The sequence below is a fragment of the Sturnus vulgaris genome, chromosome 2, assembly GCF_052056855.1.
Source record: "Sturnus vulgaris isolate bStuVul1 chromosome 2, bStuVul1.hap1, whole genome shotgun sequence".
Classification (NCBI taxonomy): Eukaryota; Metazoa; Chordata; class Aves; order Passeriformes; family Sturnidae; genus Sturnus; species Sturnus vulgaris.
In genome coordinates, this window is record NC_142244.1 from 83,495,201 (window position 1) to 83,521,195 (window position 25,995).

The following is a 25,995-nucleotide window of genomic DNA, read 5'->3' on the forward strand; positions in this document are numbered from 1 at the left end:
AAAATAAGCTGAATAAAATTTTATACCTAGTTTGGCTTGCCATCCAGATTTGATTAGAGTTAAGAAAACATAATGAATGTGCATGCAAGCTCTCAGCAGGATGCCTGGCAGGACCTAATTGAGGTTTCGGGGCTGAAGCAAGATAGTCCTATCAAAGAGTGTAAATTTTGAAAACCAGTGGATTTATATGTAGATATTTCTGAGAACATTTTCGTATATTTATACGTCCTTAGTCCCAGGAAAGAGGAAGTGCGTGTGACAGCAGTTCATCTCTCCCACAGAAGTCCAGAGACCTAATTTTTTATCCCATGAGAAAAATAAAGGTGTGCCTTTCACTTGGGTTAGGTAATACATAATCACTATGATATGAAATCAAATTGTAATTAAGGTTAATTGGTTCACAACTTTAAGATAAATTCATTGCATGCAGTAAATTCTAAGTTTCAGTTATACCATGTTGCCTCAACACTTGAAAGCCCAGGCCTTTTCCAGTGTTTTATGCAAGTCCACTCAAGATATTACACTTTTTTTTTCCTGGAGAAGTGAGTCTCAAATGTTTGACCTAGGCATCTTAGCAGCAAAAGTGGAGCTCTTGAACCTGTCTCCCACCAGTCCTGGTTGGGACTGTACCTCAGAGTGTTCCCATTTGTGTGTCAGTTTGTGGAGGCAAAGGAATAATCTCATCACAGTTGACATGGCATTTACCCAGCTAGAGGATGTGAAGGATTGAGGTGGTCATGAAATCATGGGAAAATCTGTAGTTAAGCAAGCAATGCCACACACCTGCCTCCTTGGGATCAAGAGGCTGGGTAGGTGACTGTCACAGGGTCTAGACTTCCCAGACTGTGTGCCTTGCCTGCGTGGAGTTCATAAAGGAAGGCTGAATCTTACCAGGTGTTTCAGATAGGTTGGGCAATGAATGCTTTCTGGGAGTGGCAATACTTGCATTTTCCACACTAACAAGCTGCAAAGGAAAGATCCAAAGGAGGGACAAGAGAGGCCACCATGGACATTTCTCCCTTCCAGGGTGATGCTATCCCACAGGTAGGGACTGGAGAGAACCCTTCAGCTGAGAAGATACCCCAAAAGGAGAGCCAGGGAGCCTCCACTAGAGCTCTCCCAGCTTTTTCTTGAAAACCTCCAAAGCCAGCCTAGGCTTAGATGATGCTGCCTTCTCCTATCTGGATCCACCCATGAGCAGCCAGCCCAAATCTCACCCTGCTGGCTGTGGGTTCCCCCACAGTAACAGCCTCCTCTGACACCCTTACCTAACAAAAAAGGCACAGTGAAAAATACATCTTGAGGCTGTTTTCTGCCATTCTAGAGGAATCATCCATTAGCTGTTTGGACAATAGAAAAATTGCCTGTATCACAGCTGTAGGGCTGTAAGTCTGGCCCAAAATATCAGTTTATTTTGTCTTTAGCATGTTTCTAGTTTGTCAGTGAAGACTGGTCTTACTCACAAGGGGGGAAAGCTATTTTTGTGCTGTTGCCAAGATACTACTGGCACTAGCAGACTGATCAGATAGCAGCTGTCAATAGCTGTGACAAACTAACACAATGATTCAAAGAAGGGAATTTAAATGATGTGTAACTGACATACCTCCCATGTGCAAATCTTCTGCTCCCGTCTGGAAAGTTAGGTAAGCCTGTCCCATTCCTTCGCAAAGCTCTCCATGACATTGAATATCATGGGAGTTGGCTGGATCAGGGAACAACCTAGAGCTATCATTCACAAACACCATCCCAGAGACTTACTTCATGCCCAGCATAGATTTCCATGGAAGTGCACAACACAACTTAAAGGCCACTATAAAAATGGGTTTCAGGAACACTATACTGCTACAGAGACTGATGGCACAAACAAGTTAAAATTGAAAGGTTCTGAGAGCATGAATGCAGAAACACAGAAGGGGTAGTCACACCTAGTGTAAACTATTTGCAGGTAAAGCTTAACAAACACAACTCAGAAACATTTCACAACAACCAGATTCTTTACCTTTATTGCCAGCTCTTTAACAGTAAAATCAAATAATGTCTTATGTCTTCTTCATAATTTCTTCTCGAATAGCAATTTTCTGTATAAAATGCTGCACTTTAAAATGTGTCCAATTTAAAAGGACGTAGTTTGGAAGAGGAGTCTGGATTTGCTTGATCTTTGCACAAAAGCTGAAGAATGAGCATTGGACAAATAATGCAATTTACATTCAGTAATGAAAATGTTTTTAACAGAATGTGTACACACTTTGCATTTATATGTCTGTAGCTTGGCATATACAGCATAAAGAAATAATTTACCAATGATACTAGCTGTTACATTAGGGATTCTGTGCCCACATAAAAATGTAAAATGTGTCTTCTGATTGTGAGCTGTATGCACTTAAAATGTAAAATCTCTGCCCAATAAAATTGCTTCAAAGTCACCTTGTAAAATGGAACGTACAAAATAACACTAAATGCTACATGGGTGGATTTTTAAACAGGGTTTTTTTTAATCTAGGTATAATGAGTGTTATATTTTTAAAACAGTCACGAAAAATGGAGCTCTGTTTTTCTATGTGTATGTATATAAGCCTCTGTGTGTATACATATATATGTATGTATGCATACATAGACCCACAAATCTACAGAATCTTGTAGTAGACAACATTAAGATCAGTATAATGATATTTCTGAAATATGTATCTTTTGCCTTCCTATAAGGCTACAGAAAATAGTAAACAAGATGTGACTCCTGTACTTTGTACCTTTTCAGTGACAAGGAAAAGGATACAGTATAAGCAAAGGAGAATAGAATTAGGCTCACAAAGCACCACTGTAAAATGCTGTCAAATGACCTAAACAAGGATCCTGCATGTCTCTGGGATGACAGTGACATTTGAACAAAGTCCTGCAGCTGAGAAGCACTCTTCCACCAAGTGGAGATTCCCTTAGACAAATCTAGATTTGAAAGGTTCTGAAGTTTCCAAAAAGTTCAAAACTCTTCAGGTGCTTCTTTTATATGTTTCTGGATAATCAAAATGTTTGCATCTATTTCCATATCAGTGCTAAAAATGGGCCAGAATCCTTAGGTAGCAATTTAAATATTTGATTAATGCAGAGATTTCCTTTAGGATGACTTTTCAGCTCTGTCATCTCTTCTACCTAATAAAACTAGGGAAAAGATGTGTTATTATACTGTATTACATGGTAAGGTTTTGGAAGGGGTGGGGGGGGCTGCACAGAGCTGCCTCCACATCCAGCACAGTCAGTTTCAAACTGCTCCAGGATGGACTTGCCACTGGCCAAAGCCAAGCCAAGGCTGAGCCCACTGGTAGGACCTCTGCCATAGCATATTTCAGAAAGGGTAAAAATTGCTGCAGAGCAGCTGGGAGAGAGGAATCAGAAAATGTGAGTGAAACAGCCCTGCAGACACCGAGCTCAGTGCAGGAGGAGAGGGAGAAAGTGCTCCAGGTTCTGGGGCAAAGATTCCCCTGCAGCCACTGGTGCAGACCATGGAGAATCAGGCTGCCCCCCTGCCATCCATGGAGATCTGCTGTGGAGCAGAGATCCACCTGCAGTCTGTGAAGGACCCCACAGCAGAACAGTTGAATATTTCCTCAAAGAGATACCAACTGTGGAGACCCCACTCAGGAGAAGACTAATGGCAGGAGCTGGGTCCAGTGAAGAAAAGCCAGCACGGGGGCAGGCTTTCTGGCAGGACCTGTCATCCAATGCAAGAGTCACACTGGAGCAGTCCATCCCTGAAGGACTGCCACCTATGGAAAGGACTCACACTGGAGCAGGTCTTGAAGGAGTGTATCCCATGAGGAAACCCCATGCTGAGACAGGGCAGGTATTTTAATTTTGTCCTTATCTCTCACTATCCTACTCTGTTAAAATTATTTGGCAATGAACTATATTATTTCTCCAAGCTGAGTTTGTTTCACCTGTGATTGAAATTATTAAGTGATTTCCCTATAATTACTTCAAGCCTCAAGTTTTTAATCATATTTCCTGTCCTGTCCTATTGAGAAAGGGAGTGATAGAATGAGTGGGTAGGCACCTGGCAACCAGTCAAGGTCATCCCACTGCAACTATTAAATTTATTAAAATTTCACAAAGTTCAAAAAATTGTACCTATTTCATACAGAAGGTGGAACAACAAACAACTACTGAATTATATGAATTCAGGAGCATTTGGTTTTGTTGCTTTACTGCTCCGCTTAAATGTGTAGTAAAATGCTGTTAGGGAATCACTAATGAAATCAACATCTGACATAGTGGAAAATTTACACTTGGATCAATTCCTAAGCAAATAGAAAACTTCTGATGGTGCCTCCTCAGAGAGTTTTTCAAAGAGCTGGGAACAAAAAAAAAATAATGCAGACAGCCATCAGATCAGAAATGACAGATTTGCTCTCCTAGCACTCATCCTGAAAAACAATTATTATTGCATTTAGTTTTGAACATGAAAAATATGTGATTGTTCATCATCTTAAGTTAACCATAAGCTTGGGTTTACAACGTTATTTAGCAGCAAACACTATTTCTTGATATCTTTTACTTCTTCTTGACAAGTATCAAAAGCAAGCATAATTACCAAAATTAAGCATCACAGAACAAAGTTGAATGTTATTTCTTAGAAACTGAAGGCAGATGAATAAAACCAGAAATCCTTATTTCTGTTATCTTGGATTGGGTCTTTTTATATTGCATTTCATTTTTAAAACAAGAAATTATCTCAGCAGAAGGTGTTTCTTAGGAAATAAGGATCAGCCAAAAGATTCAGAAATGGAAATTAATCTCCAAGACATTTACTAAAGTCTTTGTGGTATCTTTTGCTCATAATTATTTGCTCCTATTCCAGCATAGAAGCTTTTGGAAGACACCTGGAAGAAAATAAAGGAGACAGTTAGGACAAAAGACTTCAGAGTGAAGTAATAAAACTGAACAGAAGTAAATGCCTTCATTTTATGTAGGAGTTTAGAACTGGACATTCCAAAATTCTGATTCAGGCTCACATGTTTCAGGTGTGCCAGATACCACGTTTGCCATCAGTTTCACGCTGGGAAAATGTAACAATAATATTTACTCATCTTCTGTGGCTGTCAGAAGGAAATCCCATGTATTAAGTCTGAAGAACCAAAGGAAAGTGTCGTATTTTTCAGCTTTTAATACCATCCCACAGAGAGAGCTAGGATTCAGGTAGACAGGGAATTTTAGAAGCTTTAGTGACATAGGAAGAATAACTTCAAAAACTCCTGGGGAAGAATAGAAAACAAAAGTAATGTTGTAACCTAAATATATACAATAAGTCTCTCTGAACCTGTGGAGAACTGTACTTGAATATTAAGCTTAAACTTTACAGAATGAAACTGGTAAGAAGGAAGAACTTAATTTAGAAAGCATTGTAAATTCTCTGGCTGGCAAATACAGGAACAGTAGAACTACATAAAGAAAGAGAAGAAGAACAAATGCCACTCTGAAAGGATCGTGTCATGTCCCTGTGAGTAAAGCGGGTACTCAGCCTTGTCTGACAAAAGGCCTTGCAGCTGGACATCTCATATCTAACTGTCTTCATTACTGTACCACTCTGTAATCTTCTTTCTCATTGCACTGTCTGGTTTTGAGCATACCCTGAACCCCTCAGACTCACATCTAAACAGCAGCCTTTGTTATGATAAACTCAGCTTTTAACCATCATAATAAAAACCCTACAAATATCATATACACTATGCAACAAGGTGTCTGCACAGAGTCCTAGAATTACCTGAACTTCCCTTTGCAATTATTTTCTTCCCATCCTGTTGTTTCCTCCACTTGTGGTTCTAGCTCTTTATTGTTGTGCCATATCTGTCCCTCAGGCTAAAACCCCCTGAGCACAGAATAGAACCCTCTACGTTCCTAGCATATTTTGGGTGATACCACAATATAAACAGTAAACAAATAATGATATGCATATCTATTATTATACGCTTTTGCAAGCTGGGTGTTTGCGTGGTGGTATTTGGTTGAATCACATTAATTGAACTCATTGTTTTCACATGTACAGGTAGTTAGTGCTCTTGCCAAAATATCTTAGCCTTTGATGCTACTGTAATATTCTCTAACCGTGTTCTTGTATCACACCCTATGATGTCTTCTTGTTTTGAAGGGTGAGAGTTTATTTCCATTGAAATGAGCCATCCTCTGACGTTAATAGAGTGAAGTTTGGGATAACAAAGAAGAAATTGCCTAATGGTAGCCGGAGAATAAAAAAAAGAGAGACTTATGAATGACATCTTCCTACAGAAGAGGAAAAGATAAAGACCTGAAATAATAATAACAGTCAAATGACTATTCATTAATTGACCTGTCAGCAGTTTAAGACTTTCCAAGTCTTTCTATCAACAGATGGATAATTACACTGGTTGTTTTCCTCCATGCACACTTTGAAGTTCTGTTTAATTCCCTATGTACGCTTTAACACGCATCCGTAATTCACATAGGTGGGAGACTGATTATATTCCTCAGACCTTCCACTGAGGGAATCAGTCATGTGTATTGGCAATTCCTGTAAAAAATTGTGTTTGTGTGTTAGCAAATCATTAGCATAGACCTCACAGATGGACTGTGCAGTTGTACCCAGGAGCCAGCTGTACTCACCTGATATGGGAGAATATATACAAGGGCACGGATAGCAATAGTCACCCACAGGCTGATATTAGCTGAGAAGATGATTTGGAGAATTTTAGAGAAAACAACATTTTTTCATTATAGTTCCTGGAGAGATATCGTCTCTCTGCCATTTCCATTGCCTCATATACCTTTGTCTATGCTCCAGCTGCATATCCCTGTTTGCTGCACAACAGAAATTTACCAAGCTTCATATAGATGTGAGCTGGATTCTTAAATTAATAAAACAAATATTCTCAAATACTTCAGAAGAGAGGTCATATCATGTACAGTGTAAATAATATATAAGTAAACGTTGGTTACTGATCCACACCATGTATAAGGGATGGTGAGGAAAGTTACTGTTTTCTCATCTTCCTGGAGCAGTTATCAAAGCAGTCATTTAGAGTCCTAGTTTTCTTTCAAGGGTTTTTAAACAGATTAAGGAACAGATAACAGGAACTGCTCAAGTAAGAGTGTAGTAGTTTTTCATATTAGACCCTTAGAATATATTACATGTCTTGGTCCCTAAAAAGGATAAAGAAATCTGATTTAAGTTGGAGTGAAATGCCTCCTTTTGACTTATGAATTTTTAGAGATTTAAGTATGGCTTTAGGGATTTTTTTCTAATTTTCATTTTCAGCTTTTATGCATGGAATATAGACCAAAGGAGAACTTATTTAGCAGGAAAGTCATTCACCATCTACTTTATAAATTCTCAGTTATCTCAGTGATATGTGTCATAGGAATCAAAATAGTCTTTTCCTACCCATGGATCTGTGTAAGTACCATTAAAGTCATAGATAACATTCAGGTTATCACAGGAGTCTCACTCTAGGATTCAAAAACAAATAATGAGCAGAGAGGACAGTGGGGCCTGGTAGAAAAAATTATGGCATATTAAAGACATTAAAGTACCAGGGTTTTTATTTTGTTTTCTTTTTCTCTTGATTTAGAGAATCTAGAAAGACATTTAGAAGAAAAATCAGCTTTAATCATTATAGATGTATAGTCTCTTCCAGTCTTTATGATTCTGTGATAAGATCCTCTTGAGACTTCTCCAAGAAGAAAAGCCCCAGTTTTCCCTCACAGGAGAGATGGTTCAGTCCCTCAGTCATCTTCATGTCTCTTCACTTGAGTCTGCCCAGTATATCCATGGGGTTTCTTTTGCACTGATGAGCCCAGAACTGGACACTGTACTCTAGTTGTGGCCTCACCAGTGCTGAATAAGGTGAGGGACCACCTCCACTGACCTGTGATAGTGGACTGTTTAATGCAGCTTATTAGAATGTTTGCCTTTGCCACAAGGTTGCATTATTGGCTTATGTTTAACTGGTGACCACAACCACCACGCCCTTTTTCTGCCAATCTGCTTTCCAGCTGTTCAGCCCCCAGCACGTGGAGTTGTTCATTCTCAGGTGCAGGATGTGGCACTTCCCTTTGTTGAGAAACCTTCACAAGTTTTCTGTTGGCCTATTTCTCCAAGGTCCCTGTGTATGGCAGCACAGCTGCCCACAACCACCCGATCCATTCACTGTGGCACTAACAGGCAGTTTCTCTTCATATGATACAAACCCACCCTTTGTTAAATACTGCGAGGAAATGTTATTACCAAAATTTCTAGCCAATAAATGGAACAAGAAGATAAGTAGGAATCTAGTTCATCAAAGAAAGCTTCTTTTTCACGTCAGTAAATCTCATTTTCTCTGAACTCTTATTATCAATCAAGAAAAGTGGCAATGTTTCACAGTAAGGCAATTTAGTAGGAATTTATGAATGTTGGGAAGTGGCAAATTAGAGTAGATACTATCTTGTTCAGCCTGACTAGTTATACTGCCAGCTGAATATGACTATATTAATTATGGGTATTTTACTTTTTTTATCATAGTGTTTCATGCCTTTACGCAACATAAACTGTAATAATGGATTAAATGCAGCCTTGAAACCATGACTGCACAGGGTCTCATCTTGCCTCTTAACATAAGAAGCATGCTATCAACTCAATGAAAAGACCTTAACTCAATGAAAAGGCCTCCCTTAACGTGGGAGGTTAATTTGGAATTTATGATTGACTTCTAGTGTTGATGCCCATATTCTCAATTCTGAAGTGTGTAATTTGGAATAAAGACCCTTATTTTAAAGTCAGAGGATGTGATTCATTTCATTTAGCTTCAGACATCTACAGCTGAGATGTTTATAATCAAACGAGTCATCTTTACAGTCAAATAGGAAGATAGAGACTACCAGCAGATGTGATTTATATGTCTTAATTTAGATTTCTGCCTTTAGAATAAGATGAATCATATAACAGAAATTGATTATTAAAGGAAGTCTAAATAAACGATTCAGTGTGAATATCTAAAGTTCTGCAAGGTTAACCTGCTCAGGAGGTCAAATGCAGTTAATTTGCAAACACTGTTTTATATCCTAGCTCAGCCTGAATTAATTTTCCAAGTAGATCAGACCTAAATGAATAAGTGCCAGCTGCTATATCATTGCTTCCACTTTCTATTACCTTGGTTTCTCCAAAAATTTCATGTGTAAGTGCTGACAAATCCTAATCCTGCCAAACATCTGATAAGATCATTATCTTTCGTGGTAAGAGTTGCAAAGTTTCCACATACTGCATGTAGTCTTCTGCTTGCACGTCATTCCAGACCGTGCTTATCTCTCACAAAGAACACAGCCCTCAGTGGAAGGTTTTCCTGAGTAAAGAGTTCATACGATTTTTCAGCTAGCCCAGATGAAAACTGGTCATTTTCCCAAAAACTTTTACACAATACATATACACAGAAATCATTCTCTGATGCAGAACCTTATTCCCTCATTTTCCATTACAATTTATCTCACAGTTTGTCCCACTGATGTCCCACTATATGGAACACTAAAGGTGATAATATCTAACCTCATGCTTGATTTCTTTAGTGTAAGCACAATTTGCGGTATTTTACCGAATAGTGAAAAGGAAGCTTATCACAGAGCTCCTTACACACAGATACCCAAAAACTGTTCTGTGAACTGAAAGCTTGTGCTGGTAAGGGAGATGCAAAGTCCAGACCACTGAACTGTCTTTTTCAGGTAATTCAGCAAACCAGAAACTTGCATCAAGGAGAGGACATTTCAGGCACCAACTGGAACTCTTGCAAACATAATTTTGAAGATTACTAGGGAAATGGCTGAACAGAGTCAATATCCAGTGTGGTTTGCCTTGGGGTCATGAGGGCAACTCCTCCAGTCTGACTCATGGCAGGATTGCATTCCAGAAACAAGATTTTTGTATTGGGTGGTACTTTCAGGAGAGATGACTATTCAAAATTAATTGCTAATAAACTCTGTGTCCTTGCTTGGTTTCTTGTGAAACAAAAAGAAGCCATGCATATAGCTGTAAGATGTTGCTATAAAGATCATACCCTAACAGATTAGAGGGTTATTCCCTTGCTGATGGAGCCTCCTAATTTCTGAACACTAAAGTCAATAATATCAACTTGATATATCTTGATGTCTGAAGAAGCTTGCTATGAAAAAGGTTCCTTTATCCCCAAATCACTTCATCTGCCAGACTGAGGTTTCACTGGTGAAATATAAGTTAAATCAGGCAAGCCTTGGTGATGTTCCATTCTGCGCCTTGTTAACTAGTAAATTTGTAATTTAAAGGAAAAAGCACCAAGTAGAATTTTTACATTTCTCCAAATTCAATGTACAATTTTTAGCTCATTATATACTTGTGATCTCTCTCCTGAAAACAACAAAACTATCACACATTTACTTACAAAAAATGAATAGCAAATAGATTTTAACTCCATAGCTTCATTCTTCTATTGAATCCTAAGAAAGCATTTTCAAAAGACTGTCTGTCATTCAGGCTTTTGAATATCTTAATTTAAACCATTCCTAGACTCTTCTTGGCTGGTTTTCTGCTAGAGCAATAGCTACATGTAACTACGTATAATGTAATCACACTGAAAATGAGAGGTACGTTTAAAAGGGGCTAAACACATGAAATACTGAGTTGTTTTGAATTTAGGAGTAGAGCTGAAATATCAGCAAAATTTTCATTAAGATTGAGCAGTTGTAACTTCCTTCACATTGATAGAAAATGTTGTGCATCCCTTGTCTTCTGCTGTACAGGACTGGGGCTATTAATCCCTGGTCAAGTAAGGTTTTAGGGTCTACTTGACTCAGCCATGAAAAATCACTTTGTGTACATACTATAGGATATATTCCCAGTTTTGTTAAATAGAAAATCTTGATATTGGATATTTTGATTAGAAAGATCGGATGAGTTTTACAGTGCTTCAGTTTTGAAAAATTACTTTTTCCATGGTACAGTCCAGATTCAGTCCACAAATTTCAGTCAAGATCTTGTTAATGATAGTGATGGAATTGTCATCTGAGACTGATTTAAAAAAAAAAATTGTCACTTTAGCTAATGATCAAATGAAGATGTAAAAAATATTCAAGGGCAATAAAAAGATTTTTTTTTCCAATATTGGACTATAAATCTTATCACAAAAAAGACCTTCAAACACAATGTGGAAGATTGGCATCCACTGTGAAAGATAGAATAGTTAACGTAAATTAAACCTTTTATTGACAAATTTAATCTCAGATTACTATAAATGAGATATGTATGTTCATAAAAATAGATCATAATGCATTTCTCTAGTGTGGCTTCTCATGTTCCCATTAATTCAGGCACTGTTTTTGCTTCTCAGTGAACCATGGGTCTGAGACACCAGAGTGATTCCTGTAACAAACACAACCTTTTACTGTATTCTTGCTTAAAGAGAGTGTTTGTGATTTCCGCATGGATCATGGATTAAATGGTGGAGTTTTTTTCCTAAAATTTAGCTTCTGAAGCTTAGAAGTTGCCTAGAAATCTCAGGCAGACAGCTGAGAGGTCTGAAATTCTAGTGGAAAGAGGTTTTTTGAACTCAGGTTTCCCACTTTTGCAGTACACAAAGTGGTCTATGAAGAGCAATAGATTTGGGATTGTGCTGGCAAATTCACACCCTGGTTTTCTGGTTTCTTGATCTCCCTATTAATTCTGAAGGCTCTCTGGCTCCCCATTCAATAAACACTCAGATGCTTTGACTGCCAGGTTGTTGAGAGCAAATCTCCCTGGCTGACTGCTTTTCTAGATTATTTGCTACCTGAGCACTCAGCTTTCTTCAGTGGCAAGCCTTGAACCTGAAATGGCAGAGGAGGGGCTGATGCTATTAAATGCAAGAGAATAGGCACATATAGAGGTATAGCTCCAAAATTCTCTGTCAGGGAAAGAAACCGTACAGTGATGAAGGCAATCAGGCAAGCTGGCAGAAAGCCAGGGTACTTTTTCCCTATCAGAAATCTGCTGAGTTTTGACAAATGGGTTTTTTTTGACATCAACACGTTTCGATTCAGTGAATCTGAACTTCTTAACTTAAAACATGTCCCACCAGAAAATGTCCAATCATTTCTGGAAGAGAGATAACAATTTAACTTATTAATAGAATTTAAGCTTTGTGGATTTAATTTTAAAACCAAGCTACTCTTCTATAAAAATTAAATATTTATGAGTCATAACAGTTTTGCTTAGTTTTCTTTCTCAGGGAAGGGGAACTGAACTCAACAGTCCTGTTCTAATTCATTGCCCAGCAGTACTGTGAATTCCCCTCAAGAGTAAGTATAACCCTTAAAGATGCATTACTATCTACAGGTTTAGGTCTACAGATGTATTACTATTTACAGGTTTTCTTATCTGTTGGAGAACCATGAAATAGTTTTACATGTGTTATGCATCTTGCACTCTGTAAATGTTAATAACAGTCTTTCCTCATTTAGCAGGATTTCTGCTTTTCCCGTTTGTTTAGAGTTTTGTTTTTTTAGTTGGTTTGTTTGGGGTTTTTTGGGAGGGGGAATGGGATTGGGTTAGGATCTTCATTTGTTTGTGTTAGTAGTATTAATGCCTGCAGCAGATTCTCCAGATTCGTGACTGGGGGAATTTTTGAGGAAATAAGAGAAAGATATTTTTAGCGGTTATACATGCATACTTTGGTTTTATTGATAAAAGAGAACACCAAAAGAATCTACCAGAAATGTTAAATGTTTGCTATTAGCTTTCACACTCTTGCCATGCTTGTATTTACACTGCGACCTGAAGTTATACAAACCACTTCAGGCTGTGATCTTCTCTGATCACAAAGGCTAAATAGGATCAGAGCTACCCAGTGTTTAGCTGAAGGAAGTCTAAGGAAAAACCCAGGCAGCAGGGAGTGGGATGGAGGAGGCATCTTTGCTTCAGAGTGGCGCCTGTTGCTGCCAGAGGCAGCATGTATCGACAGCACCAGGCCAAACAGTCCTGTGTAATTAAGCCCCACTCAGAGCAGAAGCAGAAGATCTAGATGGAAACATTCCTAGATGAAGCGGTACAAACAGACTGTATTCCCAATTGGTTTTGTTATTCCATTTATCTGCTTTTCTACCTTCTGTAAAACTAGTCCCTTATGCCTGATCCAAAGCTCCTGTGATCTATGCATATCCTCTGTTTTCTGTTGGGATATTTTTACAATTACATTTGCCAGTGTCTAAGGTGAGTAAATTCTTTTGAATACAGTGCACAGCCATTCCAGTCTGCATAGATTTCATTTTCGTTCGCTGCTATTCAATACCGAGAAATCTGATGCAGCCCCACAGGTTTAAGTACAATCCAAATTAAACTCGATCATATCTCACAAGCTCTTCATTATTCCTGAAGAAATCTCTCATGTACAATTAGAGCAGCTGTTCTAATCACGTTTTAATGCCTTTTGCGGATGTTTTTGTGAAACCTTTCCCCTGCTATTTTCTACTCACTATCCTGCGTTACAGCTGTTGACCTCTGAGCATATGAGCAGTTTGAGACACCATACATATTGGACATTTTTTAAATTTTTTAATTAGTTTTACACAATCAAAAAAATTGCCCTTATCAAGAACACTTGTGTACTTGATATGATCCAATACAAAAAAAAAATGTTTGAAATGCTTATTCAAATCCTTGTAACTTGTTCTTCATTCTGAGGATCTTATTGTATATTAACAATTTTACCACATTTTTTCTTGAGCCATCATCTTCATCTACAAAACCATCAGCAAACAGCTCGTCACCTTTCCCCATTTTTACAGTTTTTACAGCTGCATTGTACAGGTGACTCACAGTCTTGTGAAATAATCAGAATTTTCTTTTTATATATTTGCAAATAATTAGCAATTCATTGTAAAAATACTTTTAATAATCCCACGATATCTCACCACTCACTTTTTGTGCTATTAAGTGCATTTTATCACTTCATTCATTAAGGGCATACACCACTTCAGTTGTTCATGATTCCTCTGGACTTTGTGTCATAAATAAATTTCATTAGCACTCTCTCACGAATTAAGGTATTTGAGAATACTGATCCTCTGGTCCATCCTGGAGGAATGTCCCTCCCATCTTAGACTTTCTGCTTCATCATTGCCTCTTGTTACAATCTTTATAGTAAGATTTATACTTACAGTTAATTTACAGACGTCATCCACTCCATCTTCTGCAAGTGGGATTTTATTAAGAATTTCACCAAAGTCTTTCAGCAACCTCATGTAAATTAAACCATCTGCCTCTGGACCAGATGATGCCAGGGGTCCTTTCCGTCCATAACTACTTCTATGGTTCTTTATATAGATTGGCAAGATCTATTTTATTTCTCCCCCTCTAAAAGGAAAAAAAGAGGTCATTTAGTACACAAAGTTAGCCTAACATGGTCTTGCTAAATAAATTTCAAATTTGTCCAATATTTTTGTTTACCTCCATGTCTTGCCTTGAAAATGACAGGTATCCTGGTACATATGCTGTGATTCTTGTTTTATCTGTGTTATGTTGAATTGCATCCCACAGACCAAGCTTGAGTTAAATGCATTTCTCTTTCTCTGAAAACTAAAGTTACTTGAGTAACTAACATTTTTTCAGTATTCTGAATCATTGGAATACTTTTACTTAATGATCATTCATCGTGATTAGATTCATCTGTCATCTTTATTAATCTGTGTTGGGTTTTTTTGTTTTGATTCTTTGTTTCTTTTTTTTTAAATACGGTTACTTTAGCTTGGTTTTGCCAAGGTTTTTCTCTGAGGTTTAAATTCTTGAAATGTTTTCACTCTCTTAAGCTCAAGATCTCTTTGAAATCTGGCATTTTCTTAATGGGAATTGAAGAGTAGAAAAGAAAAAAGTTGTGTCTTCATCTTTTTATTTACTTATATGTGTTGAATTCTTTCTACTCTTTTCAGGCATGTTTCACTTAAATTATATCTATATTCACTGCATTTTTCAATTTTTTTTCAAATGGGGGCATAAGACATAAAAGCAGCATCTGATTCCTCAGTAGCACATTCAGAGATCTGCAGTCATTGTATTATTTGGATGAATTGCTGTGAGGGTTACACTTGAAGGATACTGCCACTGTTCTATTTCTCAACCCTACTTTTACTGCAGTACCACTTGCCCTTGAACAGATTTACAAATTCCTACACGTTCCTATTTTTCATCATGTAAATGAGCAGTAAGTCAAGTGAGATTCAAACAGCTCTCTCATGAAAGGATAACTACTTAATAGGACAAGGTAAAATTAATTTTAGAAGTACATTCCTGACATATTGTAGGTTGACTGGCCCATTGAACAATTATCTTTTCAGTGGTTTCTCTTAGGACAGTAATTTCAGTCCTAAGTACTGAAAAGGATGGGCTGTGCCAATAAGCCTTAATATGAGAGGGAATTTTCCCTGCCTCAGGTTCTGATCGGAATGCAAGATATATTCACAGTGACAGCTATACATTTACTGAACATGTTTCAAACGAGTTGCTGGAAGCAGAGCAAACAGTTTTATCCAGTCTGCAAACCTTTCAGCTTACCAATAAAGCTTCTGTTTGAAAATTATGTGTTTGAAAATGTTTGTAATAAATGCATCTGTACATGCACTGCAATCAATATTTTCTTAAAAATGGGGTAAACGAAAATTGTTGTGGTATACAAGCTATGTATTTCTTTCTAAATTTAGTATTGATGTTTGTTTATGTAACTTTAGCTTTGAGCTTTCTTGCTGTTATTAGTTCAGTATCTTGCTAAATCATTGCTATCACGAGCATTTTTCACGCTTAAATAGAAGTTATTCTTTTTTTATTCTGTCTTCTTTTTAAGAAATTCTCTTATTATTTACAGGCAATTCTCTACATAGATTAGACGGAGCTTCAAAGCTGTGTATTTTAAGAAAAGACATTGTACTGAAACCAGGTTTCATCTAAAAATTTGGTTTGTGTTCTTTTTGTCCAGCAGACGTTTCAATCCCATTATTTTCACTTTTACTCATCTTACTTCAGTTTCACACTCACAAAACATTTATAAACAAAGTATATATAATAATTTATATATTAAATATATAATTATTTATAAATAAAATATAAAATTGTTTTGAATGTAGTTCTCTAAACCATTCTCAAGAACTTGCAGGTCTTTTTAGCTTAACCCCCACAAATATTTGGATACATCTATAGGGCTTAGAGTTACATTGGTATACGGAGAGGTGGAGCTTTTTGCATTTATGATGCTCCTTTTTAATGGAGTTTCATCTATTAGGACTTCATCTCACAGGAAAATTCTTGGGGTATTTTCACTCAGGCAATAAAAGAGCACACTTCCATTAACAATAGTATTGCTCAGTAACACAAGGGCAAGAAAGAGGACCCAGGAACTACAACCAATTACCCTTAACTCATGCTCAGTTCCTGGGAAAGTTATAGAGCAAATGTTCCTGGAAACCACCTCCAAACACATAGAAGACAAGGAGGTGGCTTAGAACAGTCAGAAGGACTTTAAGAAGGGTAAATCAGGCCTGACCAACCCTGTTGCCTTCTAAAATGACTTGATTAGTGTTTTGGACAGGGGAAGAGAAGTGGCGGTCACATGCCTCAATTTAGTAAAGTCTTAGACACTGTGTTCCACAGCATGCCTATGGCCACACCACTACTATCTGGTCTCATTAAGTGAATGAATCAGGCATGTGGAAAATTCACTGGACTACCAGTCTCTAGGGATTGTGATCAGTGACACAGGTCCAGCATGTAACTGGAAACAAGTGGCATCTTTCAGAGATCAATACTAGAGGCTATTCTGTCAACAGTACTTGACAGTGCAGGGAAGTCCAGTTAGATACCACAAAAAATGTTTTCACTGTGAGGATGGTCTAACACTACAACAGTTTTTTGCCAAAAAGGTTGTGGAATTCCTATCCTTGGCTTTAAGGTTCTTAAGCTAACAAATCTTATTGGACCTGCTTTGAGCAGAGAGTTGGATTCAACCTCCAGAGTTCTCTTAATACATAAACTATTCAGTGATTCTACAATTTAAGAGATGTTCAAATGTTTCTTCTTAGTTGGTCTAACGAGCAATTTTTTTTCAGGGCACCAGATTTAATATAACTTAAAGAAATCTGTCTAAAGGGACTGAAGTTCTTTCAAAAATACTATCTAAATACAGTGCACATGCAAATCAAGTCTGAAGATATGTGTTTTCAGATTTACAAATGGTGACAAATCTGCCATTCCACCTCGAGAAAGTGTGCTGTTGTGCACCTCCTTTCAATATTACATATGACTAAACTACTGGTGAATAGCGAGCTATTCAAACATATGTAAAACTCCTCAATTAAATCTGGTTCTTGACAATTATAACATCTTTACAGAAATACTTTCAAGTCAGCTTTATTCTCCTGACACAGGGCTTTTGCTGGTACGACTGACCTCCAGGCCCTCTTAATGCAGCTAGACAGTGAAAAACAATTTGAACTTTTGCCTTGTAGGGCCAAGCTTAATCTGATAAAAATCTCTGCAATTACAGGATTCATCAGAAATAAAATCCACAGAAAAATTAAAGAAGACTTAATAAAGATACAGATTAGTAAATTGATTAACTCTGCAAAGTTATTTGTTCAAAAGCCTTCTTTCTTAAGTAATACTTAACATTTTGCACTACTGGGTCTTGAAGCATATTTTCAAGTACTCAGAATATATTTTGTAGACAAACAGTCTACAAAATTCAACCTGGGACCAATTTAACCTAATGCAAATGAATACATTGACTAATGTAATATTTGCACCACTACATCAGTAGAAAATAGAGTCCCTGTACTATTTTTGATCTTTTTTCTATTAGCTACATAATTTCAAAAAGATGTCTGAAGTTTATAATTCTCTTTATCCTTTTTTTTTTTCTTTTGTTGTTGTTGTTGTTGTTGTTTTGTTTTTATACTATCATTAGTGTCCTGAATGAAAATACAATCTTTTACTGGTTTACTCAGTTTTCATTTGGCAATCACATTTCAGAAAAATTGTACAAGCCCTGGTCATTCCTGCAGGAAAGAAAAAGGGCCTGGAATATTTAATTCATTCTTCTTCCTCATGCTTATACCTTATATCATAGAGCCTTCAAATCACTTGGTTTTCTAAGTTTCAAAATTAGTACATGCTAATCACACACTCACCCAATGTGAAATTACCCCGGATTTGCAAAAGAGCTATCATGCCTTGCTTCACTGTTTATTTCATAAGAGCATCCTTTCCTAGAAAAGCATTATGATTTTACCAGATTTTTATTTTTGAGTAGCAACCAATAGTTTTTGAAGCAGTTAACCAATAGTATTTGAAGCATGTTTCCTCTGTGCATTTTGATGTGACCAAGATTCCTCTGAGCTTCTTCTTTTAGTTGAAAACCCAAATTCCCTATAACTTCAGATACTGGAATTGTTGCAAGTGATTTTTACAATGGCTTTGATTCCCAAAGGTACTGTAAATAGTGAAGAAATTGACTAAAGTAGTTTTATTTCAAGAACAGCAAGTTGTGAAAGGACAACAGGCTCACAACTGATTACTATTTGATTCAAGTAAATTAAAAAGTCTTTCTGTAACATAGCCATGTACAGCAGATATAAATTTCAACATTTGCGACATTTCTATTTAGCATCTTGAGATTAAAAATTATTTAGTAAAGTGTAATGATTAAAGTAGAATACAAGAATTCAAGAACATTTAATATCACTGTTCTCAAAAGGGCATGTTTTAGAAATTTTGATCATACTGCAATCTGCTCAAAGCTGTTAAAGTATGGATAATTTCGTTCAATTTTCCAGTAGGTTTCTGCCTTGAATAAGTAAATAGTGGGTAATGGTTTGTGTCAAAGTCCTTGTAACACTCCATTAAACATAAAGCATGACAATCTGATCAGATGTCTCTTTTATAGTCAGAAACTGACTTGTGACTTTGGGAGTTACTCAGCTGCATCAGGTCACATCAGAAGTCTAGTCTTTTCATCTTCTAAAAATCCCTTATGGCTTTACATCTGACAAATTTTGAATCATAGCATCATGACCTCACTTTTAAAACTGCATTTGATATAGTCCAAGCACTGTTACTGAATGGAAAGTAGAACACTCTTCTGCTGTAGACTATATAAAAGGAAACCCTCTCTCTTTTTTTTGTCTTTTTTTTTAAAATGCTTTCTATTAAATCATATTCTTAAGCTTCCAAGTATTTCACTTACATGAAAAGAAATTAGAGTCCAGCTAAAAATACACACAAAACCAAGGGAATCCAGAGTTAGAAGAGAATCATTTGTCCATTCAAACATTAGTATTTCATGAAGAAAAATGTTAAAAAGCAAACAATCACTCATTTAAATAAGTTAGAATAGAGATTCCAGACAAATATAGAGTTAGCGATCCTCTGTGTTGAGCATAGATATCAGTAGACTCTGCCTATGTAAGTCTTTGTTACATTTAAAGTAACGTCAAAAATGTAAAACATTATGATTTCCCAAATGAAACAGTCATTTTTCAGAAATCCTTTGACCATTTCCTGCTTTCCTGCAGGGTAATCTCACCTGTCTGAAATTCTGAGAAAAGGGAAGGTTAGGACATAGTAAGTGAGGGAAAAAGTAAAGATTCAAAGGATAGAAGACAGAAAAACATCAAGGGAAGATGGAGCAAAAAACCAGCTTGTTCCCAATGTTCACCAGAGTGGGAGATCAATGGAACCTCTCTAAAGTAAAAGGATCAGTCTCAGTGAATTGAGAAGAGAACCACTGGGGACAATAAAACGACACTTTCTACTTTCCAAATTACTTCCCAAACCCAAATGTGTGGCTTTGCACCTTTGACATATTGAAGTTTTACAGTTTTTAGCCAAACCTTAGCTTTTTCCCTGCCACAGGGAGGGACTTAAATCATATCCCCTTCCTAATATTACAGAAGATATGGTCTGTCATTCCTGGAACACTGAAATTGTGAAAACAATTTGATGGAATTATAAAAAGCATTTCCATAAAATCACATTTAAATGTCTAATTTTATACAATAACATATGGCTGATCTATGGTCAGCTCACCTAATAAACTATGCCACCTCTGACTCAAAGCCATTCCTTCTCGTATTCTTGGAAAAGTCCTGTTACAAAACCAAAAAATGAATTATATGAAAAAGAAGTTATGTCCATCTATTAGTATTATCTGTATTATATTAGAGTGGACTGGATGATAGTCTTTCTGGAAAGACCCTAATCCTATCTTATAAAGAAGCTTTTGTATGGACTTGCTAGTGAAATAACACTTCCTTTCCTATAATTCCCTAAGATGACAATGGATTTTTTGGGTAACATTCTCTAAAGTTTTGTTGCTGAAATATAATTTCAGTGTTATCACTGCTACTTTTTCTGCAATGGTAAGTATAGATTATATTTCAATATTGTGTTTAATTTGAAACTATAACTTGCAAGTTGTTCCATCATAATCTGTCTTTTTCCATGAAGCTTGTCTTTCTGGAATACCCATGTACAGGAGTGTGTTTTCCTTCACCTCTGCCTTGTGTGGCAGAGTTAGGGGAAAGTGTTAATTTTCTTCACAACAGCTATATGGGGCAGTGTTTTCAATATGAATGTTTTTTGTTACTACTGGGAAGAACTTACACAGAGCCAAGGCTTTTTCTGCTTTTCCTACTGCCATGCTGAAAAGGAGGCTGAAGGAACATGGGCATGGGAGGTTGGAAGGAGTCACAGCCAGGACAGGTGACCCAAGATGACCAAAAGGATATTCTAGACCACATGGCATCATGCTCAGTGTATAAAGTGAGAATACAAAGGAGAAGGGAGCAGGCATGTTTGGAGTGTGTGATTGTGCATCCTCCCTCACCCCCTCACCCCCACCCCACCCTGCCTTCGGGTGAAAGAGTGATAGAATTCCTCTTCCCAAGTCACCAATGTGTGTGATGGGGCTCTGCTCTTCTGGGGATGGCTGAACACCTGCCAGCCCTTCAGAAGCAGTGAGTTAATTCCTTGGTTTGCTTTGCTTTCATGTGTGGCTTTTGCTTTCTCTATTAAATTGTCTGTATCTCAACCCACAAGTTCTCTACCTTTTACCCTTCTGATTCTCTCCCTGGTCCCACTGTTAGGGGAGCAAGTGAACAACTGTGTGGGGCTTGGTTGATGGCTGGGCTTAAACCACGACAACCATACAAAGCAGAGTATTGGTATAGAAAATAACACATTTTAATCAATTAGAAGGAATAATAATAACTTCCAGTTAATCAGTCTCTTAAATCCCTTCTATAGAATAAGAGCCATTAGTAATATTAAACTTCATGAAGGAAAACACTATCTTTTTTCCTGGTGGAATGGGAAAATGTATTTAAAGTACGGTTCATGCTCCTGACATAAAGCCTCTGATATGAACTGAAAAATTAAAGGAAGTTTAGTCTAAATTAGAGCCTTTTAAAATATCCACAAAATAATAACCTATTGTTCTCATGGGATTTCAAACTCTTATGCTTAATATCCAATAGATTGGCAAAAGCAAACCCTAGACCAAATATTTGGTGTAACTTGAGTTTTGCCCATTATTCTTTCTTCTTGCTGGCTGAAAAAAAATCTTGATGTAATTGTACCCTGGAGAAAAACAGTTTCTTACAAAGCACAAAGCCAGGTGCAGGAGAGCTTTTATTACAAACAAACATCCTTGAACTAAGGCCTGTGACCTGTTTAGGACTGTTTAGGGTTTAACTAGTTGAAAAATAGATACCAAAACACTGAGATATCTACTGTGTTTAATATTCAATTAATTGTTCTAATAAGCATCAAAGAAAGGCATTTTATATAATTCTCAACAGACTTTTTTGTTAGTACAGTCATAGAGAAACAAATTTTTTTAAAAAGGAAAATAACATTTTGCATTACAGAAATAAAATATTTATAAATCTTTTGAGACAAGCATTTTAATATGAACTAGCACAATTAACTCTTGGGCAATGTTTTCTTATTAACATCATACTGTGAGGGGAGTTGTCTTAGAAAGTTTATTTACATTTTGTTTAACAAGGGAAGAAATATAGATAGTTTTCACCAGAATTCAGAAAACTCCTTGAATTAAATAATTTTAAATGCAAACAGGATGGATTTGAAAAGGGAAATTCTAAACACTTTGGGGATTTTATATTGATTTCATAAAAAAAGAGTCTTTGACCCCTCTCTAGAAGTGAACACAATCACTGTCCCATTGCACAGTCCTCTTTATGTTTCACAATGCCTCACTTGCACAGAAGATAATTTCATCATTTATACTTTGAAATCAAGAAGAAACTCCATGAACCATGCACTCCTCTCTATGACCTTCTGTCATCACAGTAGGATGATCAGAAGAGAAAATATTTGCTAGTAAACAAAAAAAAAAGTTGCAGTGAAAAAGTCATAGAAAATTAACAACTAAGTTTCATCGTTGACAATTTTTTGCAGATATTTTCTTTGCAATATTTTCTTTATATTGTCAAATTTTAGGCTTTTACTATAAACCATAGCCAAGTTCAGCATTCTTCGTTCTCAACTCTATGTTTAAATGAATTCACTACAGGTCATAATTACATTTGGGTTTAAAAGAACTCTGGTGTTGACTGCAGGTGGCAAGGTTTTGGTTGTGAGGGCTGGAGAGGTGACTTCTGTCAGTCAGTCAGAAGAGCTAGCTAAGCATCTCCCAGATGGACCCACTACTGGATACAGCTGAGCCCATTATAACATATTTAAGAAAGGGCAAAAAATGTGGTGTGGCAGCTGTTAGAGGAGTGAGAAATGTATGGCAAAAACAGCCCTCAGACACCGAGGTCAGTGTAGAAGGAGGGGAGGGAGTTTCTCCAGGGGCCAGAGCAGAAATTCTCCTGTAGCCTGTGGGCAAGACCAGGGTGAGTCAGGCTGTGCCCATGGAGCACCACAGTGGAGCTGACACCCACCTGCAGCCTGTGCAGGAATCTTCATTGAAGCAGGTGGATGTGATTTGAAGCTGCAGGTTGAGAAGGAACAATGCTGGCACTGACTTGTTTCAGGCACTAGGGCCCATGGAGAACAGCCCATATTGGAGCAGGTTTTCTGGCGTGATCTGTGACCTTTTCAAAGCAGGAAGAACAGTGCCCCATTGAAAGGACCCATGGTGGAGAACTGTGTTAAGGACTGTATCCTGTGGAAGGGACTCCATGCTGGAACAGGGGGACAGCATGAGAAGGAGGAGGACTAGAAATGAAGTGTCCTGAATTGACTACAACTCCCTTTCCCCATCGTCTTTTGTCTCTTGAGGGGAAGAGACAGAAGTGAAAGCAGGAATGAAGATGAACCCGAGGAGAAGAATGGGATGCTAAGAAGAGGCTTTTAGTTTTGTTATTATTTCTAACTATCCACTCTGTTATTAACCTGCAAAGAAAAAATGAATTTCCCAAAGTCAAGCCTGTTTTCTGTGACAGGAATTAATGAATAGTCTCCCTGTTGTTATCTCAGCCCCTGAGCATACCTGTAACATTTTCATCTCCTGTCCTGCTGAGGAGGAGACTTGAACCAGATGGGCACCAGGTGGCCAGCCAAGGTTCACACATCACAGTCCTGTGTTGTACCCAGTGTTGGCAAACCAGACCCAGTACAACTGTGTGAATAAAATATAAGCAATTTAATGGGGTTGGATATCTGAAGTTCATTGATAACTGGTAGGATGAGCAATTTTTAGTAACAGCAAATTTTCACATAGATGATAAATGGAATAGTCTTAACAAAGAACTTACACCAAAAAGAAGAGAACTGTGCCCTTTATAAAAGCTAGATACACCCCATTATGAATCTGAACAGCTATGGGAGGTCTTTCTGTACATAAGACCCTCCTTCTCTGAAATGCTGATGAAGAATCTTTGTGGACAAGAAAATTAAATGTTAGTGACTTTGACTCATCATCAGATAAAAAAACAAATTAGTTATTTTAGGACTTGAAGCAAAAGATATTTGAGAATCACTCACCAGGCCAGGGCAGACAGAGTCTAGAGACCAGGAATAAGGAATATCAAGGACATAGAAGCATGGACACAGCAGTCATTTTCTCAAAACCTGCTTCTGGAAGCTCTGGGCTGCTTGTGAGCTTGAAGTGCTTGAAGAGCAAAGTCTGGAAAGCGATCAGATCGATCCTCTTAATGATTTTTTTTTTCTTTTCTCCGAGGCATTTTACTTGTGGAAGGAAAAGGAAGGAAAGACAGGGGGACTTGGGTCATGATGACCTATTAAAGGTCTGTCATTTGTGTGCATGAACACAAAGAAACAGTCCTTAAAACTCAATAAGGAATCAGCAAATGAAACAGAAAAGGGAGGTGACAAAGTCATGATCAGCACACAGAGCCCCAGCAAAACTTTGGAATGGGTAAAATGAGAGTTTTTCTCTGTGATGTAATTACCAGCTGAGTTACGTTCACACAGGACACATTTCCGCATTTTCTGTATTATCTACTGATCTCCAAGGCTGGACTGCAATAATTTAAGAATCACTATTCTAATATATCCACTTGCAGGATTAGAGCATATATATTCTATCCTTTATACTTATTTTGAGGAAAGAATTGACATTTTTAGGATTATAGCCCATCTTAACAACTTAACTAATAATTCACAGAATTCACTAAAACATTGTGTTTATAAGTACCTAGACTTTGACAAGTTACTAAATCTGGGTGATTGACAAAGGGGTTTAGCAGTGTTTTCTGTGTTTGAGCTGAAGAGAAAAAATTATGATCTACAAGATTCAATTTTCAATTCAGTATTGCATTTTAATACAGGTAAGACTGGCCCTGGCATACTTTGCTAATAAACTTCTTTGACTTCCTTAAAATAAAGAAATGGAAGAAGTCCTATTAAAGTGGCCTGAAATTACTGAATTATAGGAAGGAATAACATGCACTCCAAAGCCAGTATATAAGCACCTCAAAATTTCTGGATAAAAGCCAAAAATTTATGTGCACCTTAGCACCTCATCCAGCAGAATGTGTTTATCAGTTGAGTATTCCATCATTTGTTTTGTGTATCGCCACATTTCCCTTCCATAATTGTTTACTGAGATTTATCTTACATAGTAATTTAGTCTTTAGTTAGGTTTACTGTTTGTTTCAATATTTATTTAATTTAGAATAATAACCAATAGAACAAAATTGTTGCCTGAGACCATGTCCCCATGCCAATAGCATGCAAAATTGTCTAGTAAATTAAAGTAACCAACAAGAGCAGTCAAGCTCCATAGTGTCATTTCAAATTAATCTTTGTAAGAAAATCAGGATTTATATTATTGACAACAATAGCTGTGATACTTATTTTTTCCTTAGCAAAATGCAAAAGTGACAGCACATAAACTCAAATACCAATTAATACAGACAGCAGAAAACATCTTTTGAGAGAAAGATGAAACAGCTTTCTGTTGCTTATTCGTGGTGCACTGTAGGAGCAATAGAGTAATGTACATGCCCATTATATTGTCTAAGACACAAATATGTGCTCAGTAGCAGGAAGTTCCTGCCCAGCTGATAAGAAAGGAGGACTACTCTACACTATTAAAAAAAAAAAAAAAAAAAAAAAGAAAGAAAAAGGTTAAAATTGGGTTATTACTCAGCCTACTTTAGTTTTGAAAAGTCTATTTTATTTTTAACCCTTAGAGAAATTATTCCAAGCAGATTTGAAATTTAGAATGATTAACCTTTTCTATAGTTTAAGAATTAATGGTCTATTTAAAAGTTTATTATTAGAAAAGATGATAGTTCTTTTATTTGTTCTATCTGAAACATATTTTTGAACTATTTAAAAAAATTATGCATGTATATTAAAAAAATATATAATTTTAAATCATTTTTATTAATCCCCTGTTAAAAATAGAACAATTCAGCAAAGTTAATAAAGTCAGAACAATGATAAGTATATATTAAGAGGCTTTTAGGTTTGGGATACATTTCATTTAATGAAATTGCCACTATGAGTGTCAGTAGTAA

General features: G+C 36.9%; 1 long non-coding RNA gene across 1 annotated transcript; it reads right to left on the reverse strand.

Annotated features, from left to right (window-relative positions):
• Nucleotides 1–1,992: 1,992 nt before the first annotated feature.
• Nucleotides 1,993–24,656, reverse strand: LOC148224872 (uncharacterized). The gene is made up of 4 exons (XR_015801594.1): nucleotides 23,993–24,656; nucleotides 23,499–23,627; nucleotides 14,155–14,350; nucleotides 1,993–4,871 (listed from the first exon to the last, which is right to left on the reverse strand). It is a non-coding gene; the product is annotated as an uncharacterized LOC148224872 (long non-coding RNA).
• Nucleotides 24,657–25,995: the final 1,339 nt, after the last annotated feature.